Source organism: Carcharodon carcharias, chromosome 8, assembly GCF_017639515.1.
Source record: "Carcharodon carcharias isolate sCarCar2 chromosome 8, sCarCar2.pri, whole genome shotgun sequence".
Taxonomy (NCBI): Eukaryota; Metazoa; Chordata; class Chondrichthyes; order Lamniformes; family Lamnidae; genus Carcharodon; species Carcharodon carcharias.
Window position 1 is genome coordinate 123,654,277 of NC_054474.1, and position 12,377 is coordinate 123,666,653.

At 41.7% G+C, this 12,377-nt stretch overlaps 1 protein-coding gene across 6 annotated transcripts in view; it reads left to right on the forward strand.

Annotated features, from left to right (window-relative positions):
• The window catches only part of glipr2 (GLI pathogenesis-related 2), a 93,567-nt gene that overhangs the window by 22,853 nt on the left and 58,337 nt on the right, over positions 1–12,377 (forward strand). The window lies entirely within an intron of this gene.

Sequence of the window (12,377 nt, forward strand, 5' to 3'; positions counted from 1 at the left end):
TTCTTCATAGGAGCCAAAAGTGCTGCATTTTGTCAATGCTTTCAACTTTCCTCAGTATGCAATGTAGAAGAAGATGGGTGGGAGGATTTCAGTTCGTTGTCTTCATTTTCAAGGAGTTGTGATTGTTCGAGTCCTGGAGGATTCTCTCTTCAATCAGTTTTTCCGTGAATGACCTCCTCTGCCTTTACATTCAATGTCATAGCCAAGAGGCCAGCTGTTGTGAGAAGCTGCTATCCCAACTTGTGTGTGGCCCATGTCAAAACTTGCAGTTTGCTGATAAGCAGATTAGAAGGAACATTGATTTGAGTATTTCCTGAGCATTCTGACAGAGTTCAGAAGCCTGGTTTACACTGTCCTTCAGAGCAGTCCACAGACTGAGGGTTCTTTATTAAAGATAAGTTTATATAGAGATATAATTATCTAGGAGGTTAGAAAAGTACATCTAAAATCCACTCTCGTTGCATGTGGACTGAATAATCTGTTATAACCCATTGGTGGAATAGGATAGCAGCTTCTCACGATAGCTGTCCTCTTGGCTGTGACACTGAATGTAAAGGCAGAGAAGACCAATCACGGAAAAACTGATTCAAGAGAGAATCCTCTGGGACCTAAACAATCACAACTCCTTGAAAACAAAGAGAATGAACTGAAATTCCACCCCCCCCCCACCCCCCCCCCCCCCCCCCTCCCCCCACCACCACCACCACCACCACCCCATGGGGAAAGGTGAAAGCACAGGCTTGACAAAATGCAGCACTTTTGGCTCCTATGATGAAATTTGCAGCTGTATCATTCACCGCTGCTGTGATGACAAGAGAAATATTCAATACCTGAGTGAAGGATGAATCTGGTAGACAAAAAGAAGAACATCCTGAAGGCACTGTTGGATATAAGGAGGACTTCCCTACTACTGTTAAGGTAGGAATTTCTCTTCCTGTGGATAGTGGCATCACTTCAACGATTGCTTCAACATGAGGCTGCTCCACTGCAGACAATGAGATCTGAGAGTCAGCAGGAGAAATCAGGATTGCAGCATCATCAACAATGGAATAAACTACAGGACTGGGATCTATAGGAAGTTCCTGTGTGGTACTCTGGTCTGTAGGCTTGCTTGAAAGTTTTTACCGCTCACCGACGGTAAAATCCTGCCCCATGTCTGATCCTCTACCTCAACAGGGTATTCCTGCACTCTCCCCATACCCCTTGATGCCTTTAGAGTCCATTATTGATAAATTCTGTTCCCGCTTCTTCTAGGCTGTCCCCAAAGAGAAGTGAAAGATCTGCAATATCCTCCTGTGGTCCTTGGAGTTGAATAGAGAACAATTGTAGTGTCACTTCATTCAGCCATGAAACTCTGTCAGATAATACTGAGACACCGTCCTGTCTCGAGCTTGAATATGGCTAGATAAACATTTAAATCAATGCTAGCACTCCATTACTAGTTTTTATTTTCCTTAAATTCTCCTAGGAAGATGGCTGTCAGTCTTAAATTTTTGGATGGAGATTCCTTTAACACAGATTCCCTGGAATGGCAGGCCATTTTAAAATGACCTAACTTGCCACAGCCATGGCACTGCGCAGTTTCACGACTCACTGGGGATAGTGCGCTGTAATATCAATCCCCATGGTTCCCTGAGCCGTGAACATTTGACCAAACCACCAGATTGCCCCAATTCTATCTGTTTAATTTAGGTTAACAGAATATGAGCATCAAGTTTGTAAACTTAATAAGTAAATAACTGTTTATTGAACAAACTATTGTTAACCAGTGGCAAAAGAAAGAAAATATGAACTGCTAATTTCTAACTCTATAACTTTAACTCTACCCCCTTCCCCCTTCTTAAATCCCTAAACATACACACACACACACACACATATACAGAGGACACATAAGACACACAAATCATCGATTTTAAGTGTGGGATAAAACAGTTCAATAGCACCAGTTCCAGAGTACAGGATTCGATCGGTTGATTTTGATCGATGGCTTCCAAATTCCTTTCAGTTCTTGTTGATGACTTGAAGTGGTCTTCCAGTACTTTCAGTAATTAGTTCACTGGTTGAGCACTTACCTTTCAATGTCTCTTAACAATGATTTTCCACTTTGTCTCTTGACATGGGTTTTCAAAGAGAGAGATATAAGAAAAAAAGCCATCTAGCTATTATTGTGGAATTACTGGAATCTTCCACACACACGAAAAAGAGATTTTAGGCGTTGTTCCTTTCAGGCTAGGAGCTATTCAACTGCACTGCTTCTCATACAAAACCTGTTCACCTGGTCAGCAGCCATTTAAAATGCTGTTGTCAGGCAGCTCCCTTGATCCAGGGTTCCTTTCCGGCAACCCCTGTCTATCCTGGCACACTCTGTTCCAGGACTGCAACATTGTATTTATCTCTCATCCTGTTCCAGTGGACATGTCTTTCAACCTGCAACCATTGTAATTTTAATCCCCAGGCCAACAGAAAATAAAAAGATATGTTCTTTACAACAGTCCAACAGAAATAAAAAGACATGTTCCCTACATGCCTCCACCCTTAAAAGAGACAAAATGCTATTTCACAAGTTTTGTGACACATGACAACAAAACACGAGACTTACTTTCATTCACCCTTCCTCCCTCTTATACAATCTTATACAATCTTAAGCATTTCTTACTCCTTTAACTTATTTTAGTGTTTTACACCCAGGACAATGCATCCGTGAGCACATTATTTTTACTGGCAATGTGAACAATCTTTACATTGAATGCTTGAAATAATAGACTCCATCTAAACAGTCACACATTTCAAGTTTTAAACTTTTCAATGAGCATGAGCGAACTATGGTCAGTGTAGATTAGTGTTTCTTTGTTATCGTATCAAACATAAACTTCAAACTGTTGAAGAGACAACAGTGCTAGAGTTTCTTTTTCTACTGTAGAGTACTTCCTCTGATATTGTCTTCATTTCTTAGGAAGGTACCCACCAGCTTCTCTATCCCTAATTTATCATCTTTTAATAAGACTTCACATACCCCCAAGTTGCTAGCATCAATTGCCATTTTAAAAGGCCTGGGAAAGTCAGGGGCGGTCAACACGGGTTCATTTATTAAGATTGCCTTCAGCTTTTCAAAGGCTGCTTGGCATTCTGCTGACCATACCACTTTTGCCTGTTTTCTTAACAAATTGGTGAAGGGTGTAACTATTGTGCTGAAGTTAGGCACAAACTTCCTATAAAACCCACACATTCCCAAAAATCTCAGGATTTCTCTTTTAGTTTTAGAAATGAGAAATTCTATTAGAGTATTCACATTTGCTGTTCTTGGCAACACTTACCTTAGTCCTACGATGTGATCTAGGTAAGTTACCCTTGCTTTTGCAAATTCATTTTTGGCCAGATTTATGATTAAGCCAGCCAACTGCAATTGTTTAAACAGGTCCTCTAATTGCTTTACATGTTTTTCCCATGTGTTACTACATATTACGACTGAATAAACCACACAGTTAGGTACTTCAGCTGCAACTTGATTCATAAGTCTCTGGAATGTAGCTGGGACAATTTTAAACCCAAACAACGTGACTGTGCACAGTTTTGGTCCCCTTACTTGAGGAAGGATGTAGTTGCATTGGAGGCGATTCAGAAGAGGTTCACAAGATTGATTCCAGAGATGCGGGGCTTGTCTTATGAGGAGAGATTGAGCAGTTTAGGCCTATACTCGCTAGAGTTTAGAAGGATGAGAGGAGAACTAATTGAGGTATATAAGATGCTAAAGGGGAAAGTCAAAGTAGACATGGAACGGATGTTTCCCTTTGTGGGGCATTCTAGAACGAGAGGCCATAGTTTTAGGCTAAGGGGTGATAGATTTAAATCAGCGATGAGGAGGAATTACTTTTCTCAAAGGGTCGTGAATCTGTGGAATTCACTACCTCAGAGTGCAGTGGATGCCGGGACGCTGAATAAATTTAAGGAGGAGATAGACAGATTTTAATTAGTAGCTGGTTTAAAGGTTATGGGGACAGGGCAGTAAATTGGAGTTGAGGCCGAAATGAGATCAGCCATGATCGTATTGAATGGCGGGGCAGGCTCGAGGGGCTGAATTGCCTACCCATGCTCCTAGTTCTTATGTTCTTATGACTATACATTGATACAACCTGCTTGGTGTAACAGGATATTTCTTTAGCCCTTGATGCTAATGGCATTTGCCAGCACCTCTTCAATAGATCAATTTTAGAAAGAAATGAGGCACTGCCAACTCTCTCAATGCAATCTTCTAACCGAGGAACTGGGTCTGAATCTGTCCTCATTACTACATTCACTTTCCTGTAGTCTATACAAAATTTAATGGATCAACTCGGCTTAGGAACCAATAATACCAGTGAACCGCAGCCACTTTGGCTATGCTCAGTCAATTGATTGTCCAGCATGTTTCTAACTGAGCTTGTTTTTCTGGAGTCAACCGATAATGGTGTTGTTTTATTGGCACTGGGTCTCTTGTGTCCACGTCATGTTTAGCTAACAGGTGTATTCCTACAAATTCCCTTAAACTTCCTAAGTAACCTTATTAGATCTTCACTTGGTCTTTTCTCTAAATATGAGGACTCAGAGTCTAACTGCCCCAGTATTTCATATTGGCTAGTCGAATTGTGGGAGGTTCGCTTTGGGCACCGTTTTACTTCTCCTTCTACCTTGCTCTTATTGTCTTTGTCATCCTTCACTACTCCTACCATCTGGCACACTTGCTCTGCCTTATCATCTTCTCTGCGATGATATTGCTTCAACATGTTTATGTGACATAACTGTTTCTTCTCCCTACGCTCAGGAGTATCTACACATAAGTCACTTTACTAAGTCCCCTAACTATCTTGTAGGGGCCACTGAATTTTGCTTTCAGGGCTTCACCCTGCAAAGATAATAATACCAGTATTTCGCCTCCTGCTTGGAATGTTGTAGTTGTAGCATGTAGCGTGGACTGCAGAGGTTCAAGAAGGCAGCTCACCACCACCTTCTCAATGGCAGCTAGGGAAGGGCAATAAATGCTGGCCCAGCCAGCGAAGCCCACATCCCGTGAATGAATAAAAAAAATGTCTGTCTGCCCATTCTTTCATTTTGGCTTGGGGAATTTTTAAGCGCTTCCGTGCTACTTTACATTCTCCTGTGAGACTTTCTGGAAAGATGAACATGTAATCCAACATGAAGGATTCGTCTTTCTGCTTTAGGAACTTTTCCTTAATCACCTTTAATGGACCTCTCATTTCATGACCATAGATTAATTTGAATCCAGTAGACTCATTCGGAGAATCTCTGGTAACCAGTGCCCGCTGCCAGGGTTAAGGACATCTCCTCAGGGTTGGAGAGGAACTTGGAGTGGGAGGGGAGGGATCCAGTTGTTGCTGTCCATGTTGGTATCAACGATAGGACTAGAAAGGAGGTTCTGCTGAAAGAATTTGAACAGTTAGGAGCTAAATTAAAAAGCAGAACCTCCAAGGTAATAATTTCGGGATTACTACCTGAACCACGGGCAAACTGGCATAGGTTAAATAAAGTCAAGGAGTTAAATGCATGGCTCAAAGATTGTTGTAGGAGGAATGGGTTTCAGTTCATGGGGCACTAGCATCAGTACCGAGGTGGAAGGGAGCTGTTCCGGTGGGATGGGCTTCACTTGAACCGTGCTGGGACCGGTGTCCTGGCGAATCAAATAACCAGGGCTGTAGAGGGCTTTAAACTAAATAGAGGGGGGGGAGGGTTTTGGAGAGGGGATAATTAGGCTTACAAAGCAAAAGGATGTAACGGCATTGCAAGACAGCTATTTAGGTAATGATACCCAGAGTGTGACAGGAAGGGACAGAGCATATAAACATAAAACAACAGCAGCAAATAGGGTCAAAGGGGGAAAAAATGGTAAAAAGGCCAAATTAAAGGCTCTTTAATTAAATGTACATAGTATTCAGAACAAGATTAATGAATTAATGGCACACATAGAGATTAATGAGTATGCTCTTATAGCCATTACGGAGACATGGTTACAAGGAGATCAAAGGTGGGAACTAAATATTCGGGGGTATGTGACTTTTCGGAAGGACGGGCATGAAGGAAAGGGTATTGGGGAAGCTTTGTTAGTACAAGATAGAATAAGTACGATAGCAAGAAATGATCTTGGATCAGAAGATGTGGAATCCATATGTGTGGAGGTAAGGAATAACAAGGGGAAGAAGGCACTGGTGGGAGTAGTCTATGGGCACCCTAACAGTAGCTATGCTGTCGGACAGAGAATAAATCAGGAAATAATGAGTGCATGTAAAAAAGGCAGTATCTTAATCATGGTTGACTTTAATCTCCATGTAGATTGGGAAAATCAAATTGGCAGAGGTAACCATGAGCAAGAATTCATAGTGTATTTGGGACAGTTTCCTAGAATAGTATGTTGTGGCTCCAACCAGGGATCAGGCTATTTTGGATCTGGTAATGTGTAACGAGGCAAGTTTAATAAGTGATCTCAGAGTAAAAGATCCCCTCGGAAACAGTGACCATAACATGGTGGTATTTAGCATTCAGCTTGAGAGTGAGAAACTTAGTTTGGAAACATCTGTGCTAAACTTAAATAATGGTAATTACAAAGAAATGAGGGCCGAGTTGGCTGGAGTGTACTGGGAAAGGAGTTTAACAGAAAAGATGGTTAATGAACAATGGCAGACTCACAACAAAGATATATCCCTGTGAGGAAGAAAGTTTGTAGGAGGGGAATAAACCAACCATGGTTAACCAAGGAAGTTAAGCATAGTATCAAAGTGAAAGAAAAAGCAATGTGGCAAAGATTAGTTATAAGCTAGAGGATTGGGAAAGTTTTAAAAACCAATAGAAGATGACCAAAAAAATAATAAAGAGGGAGAAAATAAACTTTGAGGGTAAACTAGCAAGCAATATAAAAACAGATAGTAAGAGCTTCTTTAAATATATAAAAAGGAAGAGAGAGGCCAAAGTCAATGTAGGCTTCTTAGAGAATGAGGCTGGGGAAATAATAATGAGGAACCAGGAAATGGCAGAGGAGTTGAATAAATACTTTACATCAGCCTTCACAGTAGAAGACATTAATAGCATACCAAAAATACTAAATAATCACGGGGCAAAAGGGGTGAAGGAAATAAATACAATAACTATCACTAGAGAAAAAGTACTAGGGAAACTAATGGGACTAAAGACCAATAAGTCACCTGGACCTGATGGGTTGCATCCTAGGATATTAAAGGAAATAGCTGCAGAGATAGTGGATGCACTGGTAGTAATCTTCCAAGAATCCTTAGATTCTGGAAAAGCCCCAGAGGATTGGAAAACTGCCAATGTAACACCCTTATTCAAAAAGGGAGAGACAAAAAACAGGTAACTATAGGCCTGTTAGCTTAACATCTGTCATTGGGAAAATGTTGGAGTCTATTATAAAGCATGTAATAGCAGAGCATTTAGAAATACATAATATAATTCAATCAGAGCCAGCACGGCTTCATGAAGGGAAATCATGCCTGACAAATTTATTAGAATTCTTTGAGGATGTAACAAGCAGGATAGATAAAGGGGAACCAGTAAATGTAATATATTTGGATTTCCAAAAGGCTTTTGATAAGGTTCCATACATAAGGCTACTTAATAAGATAACAGCCCATGTATATTAGCATGGATAGAGGACTGGTTAACTAATAGACGACAGAGAGTTGGGATAGGGGGGGCATTTTCATGATGGCACCTGTAATTAGTGGAGTGCCACAAGGATCAGTGCTGGGGCCACAATTATTTGCAATATATATTAATGACTTGGATGAGGAAAATGAATATACTTTCACCAAGTTTGCGGATGACACACAAGTAGGTGGGAAGGCAAGTGGTGAGGATGACACAAAGAGTCTACAGAGGGATATAGACAGGTTAAGTGAGTGGGCAAAAATGTAGCAGATGGAATATAGTGTGGGAAAGTGTGAGGTTATGCACTTTGGCAGGAAGAATAGAGGAGTTGAATATTATTTAAATGGAGAAAGACTGAAAAAAGCTGCAGCACAGAAGGATTTGGGGGTCCTCGTGCATGAATCCCAAAAAGCTAGCATACAAGTTCAGTAGGTAATAGGTAAGGCAAATGGAATGTTGGCCTTTGTTTCAAAGGGAATAGAGAATAAAAATAGGGAAGTCTTGCTAAAACTATACAAGGCACCAGTTAGACCACACCTTGAATACTGTGAACAGTTTTGGCCCCCTTATCTAAGGAAAGATATACTGGCATTGGAGGCAGTCCAGAGAAGGTTCACCAGGTTGATCCTGGTGATGGAGGGATTTTCTTATGACGAGAAGGTGAGTAGGTTGGGCCTGTACTCATTGGAGTTTAGAAGAATGAGAGGCGACCTTATTGAAACATATAAGATTTTTAGGGGGCTTGACAGGGTAGATACTGAGAGGTTGTTTCCCCTTGTGGGAGAGCCTGGGACCAGAGGGCATAATCTCAGAGTAAGTGAGCACCCATTTAAAACAGAGATGAGGAGGAATTTCTTCTCTCAAAGGGTATTCAATCTGTGGAATTCTTTACCGCAGAGGGCTGTAGAGGCTGGGTCGTTAAGTATATTTAAGGCTGACATAGACAGATTTTTAATCAGTAAGGGAATCGAGGGTTATGGGAAAAAGACAGGAAAGTGGAGTTGAGGCTTATCAGCCATGATCTCATTGAATGACGGATCAGACTCGAAAGGCCTACCTCTGCTCCTATGTCTTATGGTAACCAGTCATAAGAAATCTAATCCTCTGTCCCAATCCTTTGGGTATTCATGGAAATAGGTATTAATCACGGTTTTAAGAGTCTGACGGTGTCTCTCTAAAGCTCCCTGTGTCTGTGGCTGATAGGTGGTAGACTTTAGTTGTTTGATACCCAAATAGCTGATTATGTCCTGGAAAATTTTAGACATGAAGTTAGAACCTTGGTCAGATTGTATTTCAATTGGTAGGCCATAATGAGTGAAAAACTGAGTTAACTTTTCAACTACCACCTGAGCTGTAATTGTCCTTAAAGGAATAGCTTCTGGAAAGTGGGTTGCCTTATCCACGATTGTAAGGATATACTGATGTCCTGCTTTCGTTTTGGGTAATGGTTCTACATAATCTACTAATACCCGACTGGTCCTTCAAAAACTGGTATGGGTATTAAAGGTTCTGATTATCTATTACCTGACCTGTATGACATGCTTTACAAAATTGCACTTGGTTATTATGAAGTCTTGGCCAGGTAAAATGCCTGTTTATCAATGCTTGGGTTTTCCGTATTCTTAATGTCCTGCCATAGGATTTTTATGTGCCACTCGCAATACCTCCTTATGATATTTGGGCGGTACCACTATCTGATGAACAACCATCCATCCCTCATCTGCAGTTCTGTGAGGGTGTCTCCACTTCCTCATAAGAACTCCATTTTTAATGTAATAGCACTCCAGAACTTCTTCAGCCTCAGCTTCAGTGTGAGCTGACTGTGCTAACTTGTTTAACTCTGGATCTGCTTTCTGAGCCTCAATTAATGAAGACATCCCTGTTCAATCCCTAATTGAATTAGGCCTTTGAGTTTCACCTACACCCTCAGTACCTTCCTTTCTGATCTGGTAAGGAGATCTCAAAGTACTCCCAGCTATCCATTCTTTACCTTGGCTACTTGTCTTCCTTTCACTCCCCCGTTTTCTATCCTTTCTATTTTTTCCTTTGGTCAGTTCATCTGTTTAGCTATCTTCACAAATGAAATAAAGAATGCTTCAACATCCCTTTCCTCAAATTTTGAAAGAGCTTGCACAAATTTAAACATCACCCCACAGGGTTCTGATCTAGAAATAAGTTCTGCCTCACCTACTAATCTCTTTTTTAACTGTCAGCATTTTAAGCTAGAATTTTCTCTCTTTTTCTCCCTCCTCCTTTTCTAATTCCCTTTCTTGTTTTCTTTCTCTCTCTTGCCTTTCTGCCTGTTCGCTTTGGGAGCCCTTTCTCTTTCTGCTGCCTCTAGTTCTGATTTTTTTATTTGCAACTAAATTTGAGCCCATTCCAATGAATCATCCCTTAGAGAACTCAGTCTCTCGGGTATTCCTTCCAATTTCAAATGCTATGCCATCTCTTCAATTATTTCTGCCTTCCTAGCTTTGGAAGGCAATCCTACTCTGAATTTATTTGTCTATTCAATTAACCTGGCTTTTGGATCCCTTGTAAAATCGACAGCGCCATCTGTTCCACTTGCAGGAAAGCTTTAGCAGTTTCCAGTGCCATCTTATGTTTGACAGTACAAACCTGGTGTTTCATTTTAGCTTTTATTACTTACTAAATCTACACCCAAATAATCGTTGTCTTTTGTTCCAAAAAACGGGCCTGAGCCCCCAAACTTTGTCACAAATGACTGGGGATAGTGCGCCGTAATATCAAGCCCCACTGTTCCCTGAGCCGCAACAAATGTGAAAAATTTGACCAAAGCACCAGACTGCCCCAATCCTACCTGACTGTTTAATTTAGGTTAAGAGAATACAAGCACCAGGTTTGTAAACTTAATAAGTAAATAACTGTTTATTGAACAAATTGTTGTTAACCAGTGGCAAAAGAAAGAAATATGAACTGCTAATTTCTAACACTATAACTTAAACTCTACCCCCTTCTTAAACCCCTATACACACACACACAAGACACATAAGAAACACAAATCATGGATTTTAAGAGTGGGATAAAACAGTCCAATAGCACCAATTCCAGAGTACAGGATTCAGTGGGTTGATTTTGATTGGTGTCTTCCAAATTCCTTTCAGTTCTTGTCGATGACACGAGGTGATCTTCCAGCACTTCCAGTATTTAGTTCACTGGTTGAGCACTTGCCTTCCAATGTCTCTCATGGTGATTTTCCCCTTTTACCTCTTGACAGGGGTTTTCAGAGAGAGAGCAGGTTATAGAGATATGAGAAGAAAAAGCCAGCTAGCTATTATTGTGGAATCACTGGAATCTTCCACACACAGGAGAAAGAGATTTTAGGTCTTGTTCCTTTCAGGCTTGGAGTTATTCAGCTACACTGCTTCTCATGCAAAACCTGGTCACCTGGGGCAGAATTTTCTGCCTGTCGGGCGGGTGGGCCCGACCCAATTTCCAGCGGGCACCGAGCCAATCGCCGCCAGCAAAGTGGGCCGCACCGCCATTTTGCGCGGGCAGGCCAATTAAGGCCCGCCCAGCGTGATGTCCGCCAGGAAGCACCAAGCACTCCCGGTGCAGGCGGGGGGGATTCCCTGAAATTGAAAGTGCGCTCTTTCATGCATGCGCACGAAAGAGCGCACATCTCCCTGAGGCTAAGTGCAGCCTCAGGGTGATCGTCTGAACTTTTAAAAATATTAAAAATAGAGAAAAAACAATTATCTTACATGTCCCCTCATGTGACAATGCCACATGAGTTGGGACATGTTCATAATTTATAGAACAACTTTATTACAACTTTTAAAACCGTACATGAAACCTCATCCCACTGGTGGATGAGGTTTCATGTTTTTTCTATTTGCCGCCAGGGCTTCTGGTCTGCCTGCCAACCTTAAGCTTGGACAGGCAGGTCCTTTAATTGGTTCATTGATCTTGTCAATGGCCACTTGAGGCCATTGACAGGTCAGCAGGCCTGCAGCTGATTTTGCTGCGCCCCCACCTTCCTGAAAATTTAAATGGGGTGGGGTGACATCAGGGATTCTGCCCGACATCATCCCGCATCATTTTACACATCGGTGAGCGGGCCCCGTCCCCAGCTCACCGACGGCATAATTCTGTCCCTGGTCAGGAGCCAATTTAAAATGTTGTTGTCAGGCAGCCCCCTTGGTCCAGGACTCCTTTCCGGCACCATCCTGTCTTTCATGGCACACTCTGTTCCAAGACTGCAACACTGTATATAACTCTCATCCTGTTCCAGCGGACATGTCTTTCAACCCGCAACCATTGTAATTTTAATCCCCACGCCAACAGAAAATAAAAAGATACATTCATACAGCATTTCAAGCGGGGCACTCTTCCTACCTGTGGACCTTCCTCCTGTCATAGTGGGGATATTGGAAAGTGGTGGTTGGTGTCTTTTCAGAGCGTTTCCCTGGTTGCTGCCTTGTTATACTTTCAGTTTTACACAATACAAATTGAATGACTTCATCGGGCTGTTCTTGGGAAATTTCCCTCGCATCTCTGGCAAAGGTTTTGTTCTGCCTCTGCTGTTCGGCCTGTCTGGCCAGTTGTACACCTTTGCTTAAATTTAAATCTTCCCGAGCTTGTAAGAAATGAGAGAGATTCTCATCTAAAACACCAATGGCTATTCTATCTCTGATCAGGTTGTCATTTAGTGTTCCATACTCAGATTTTCAGCCAGGCGGTACAATTCACCCTGTTTTTGACCA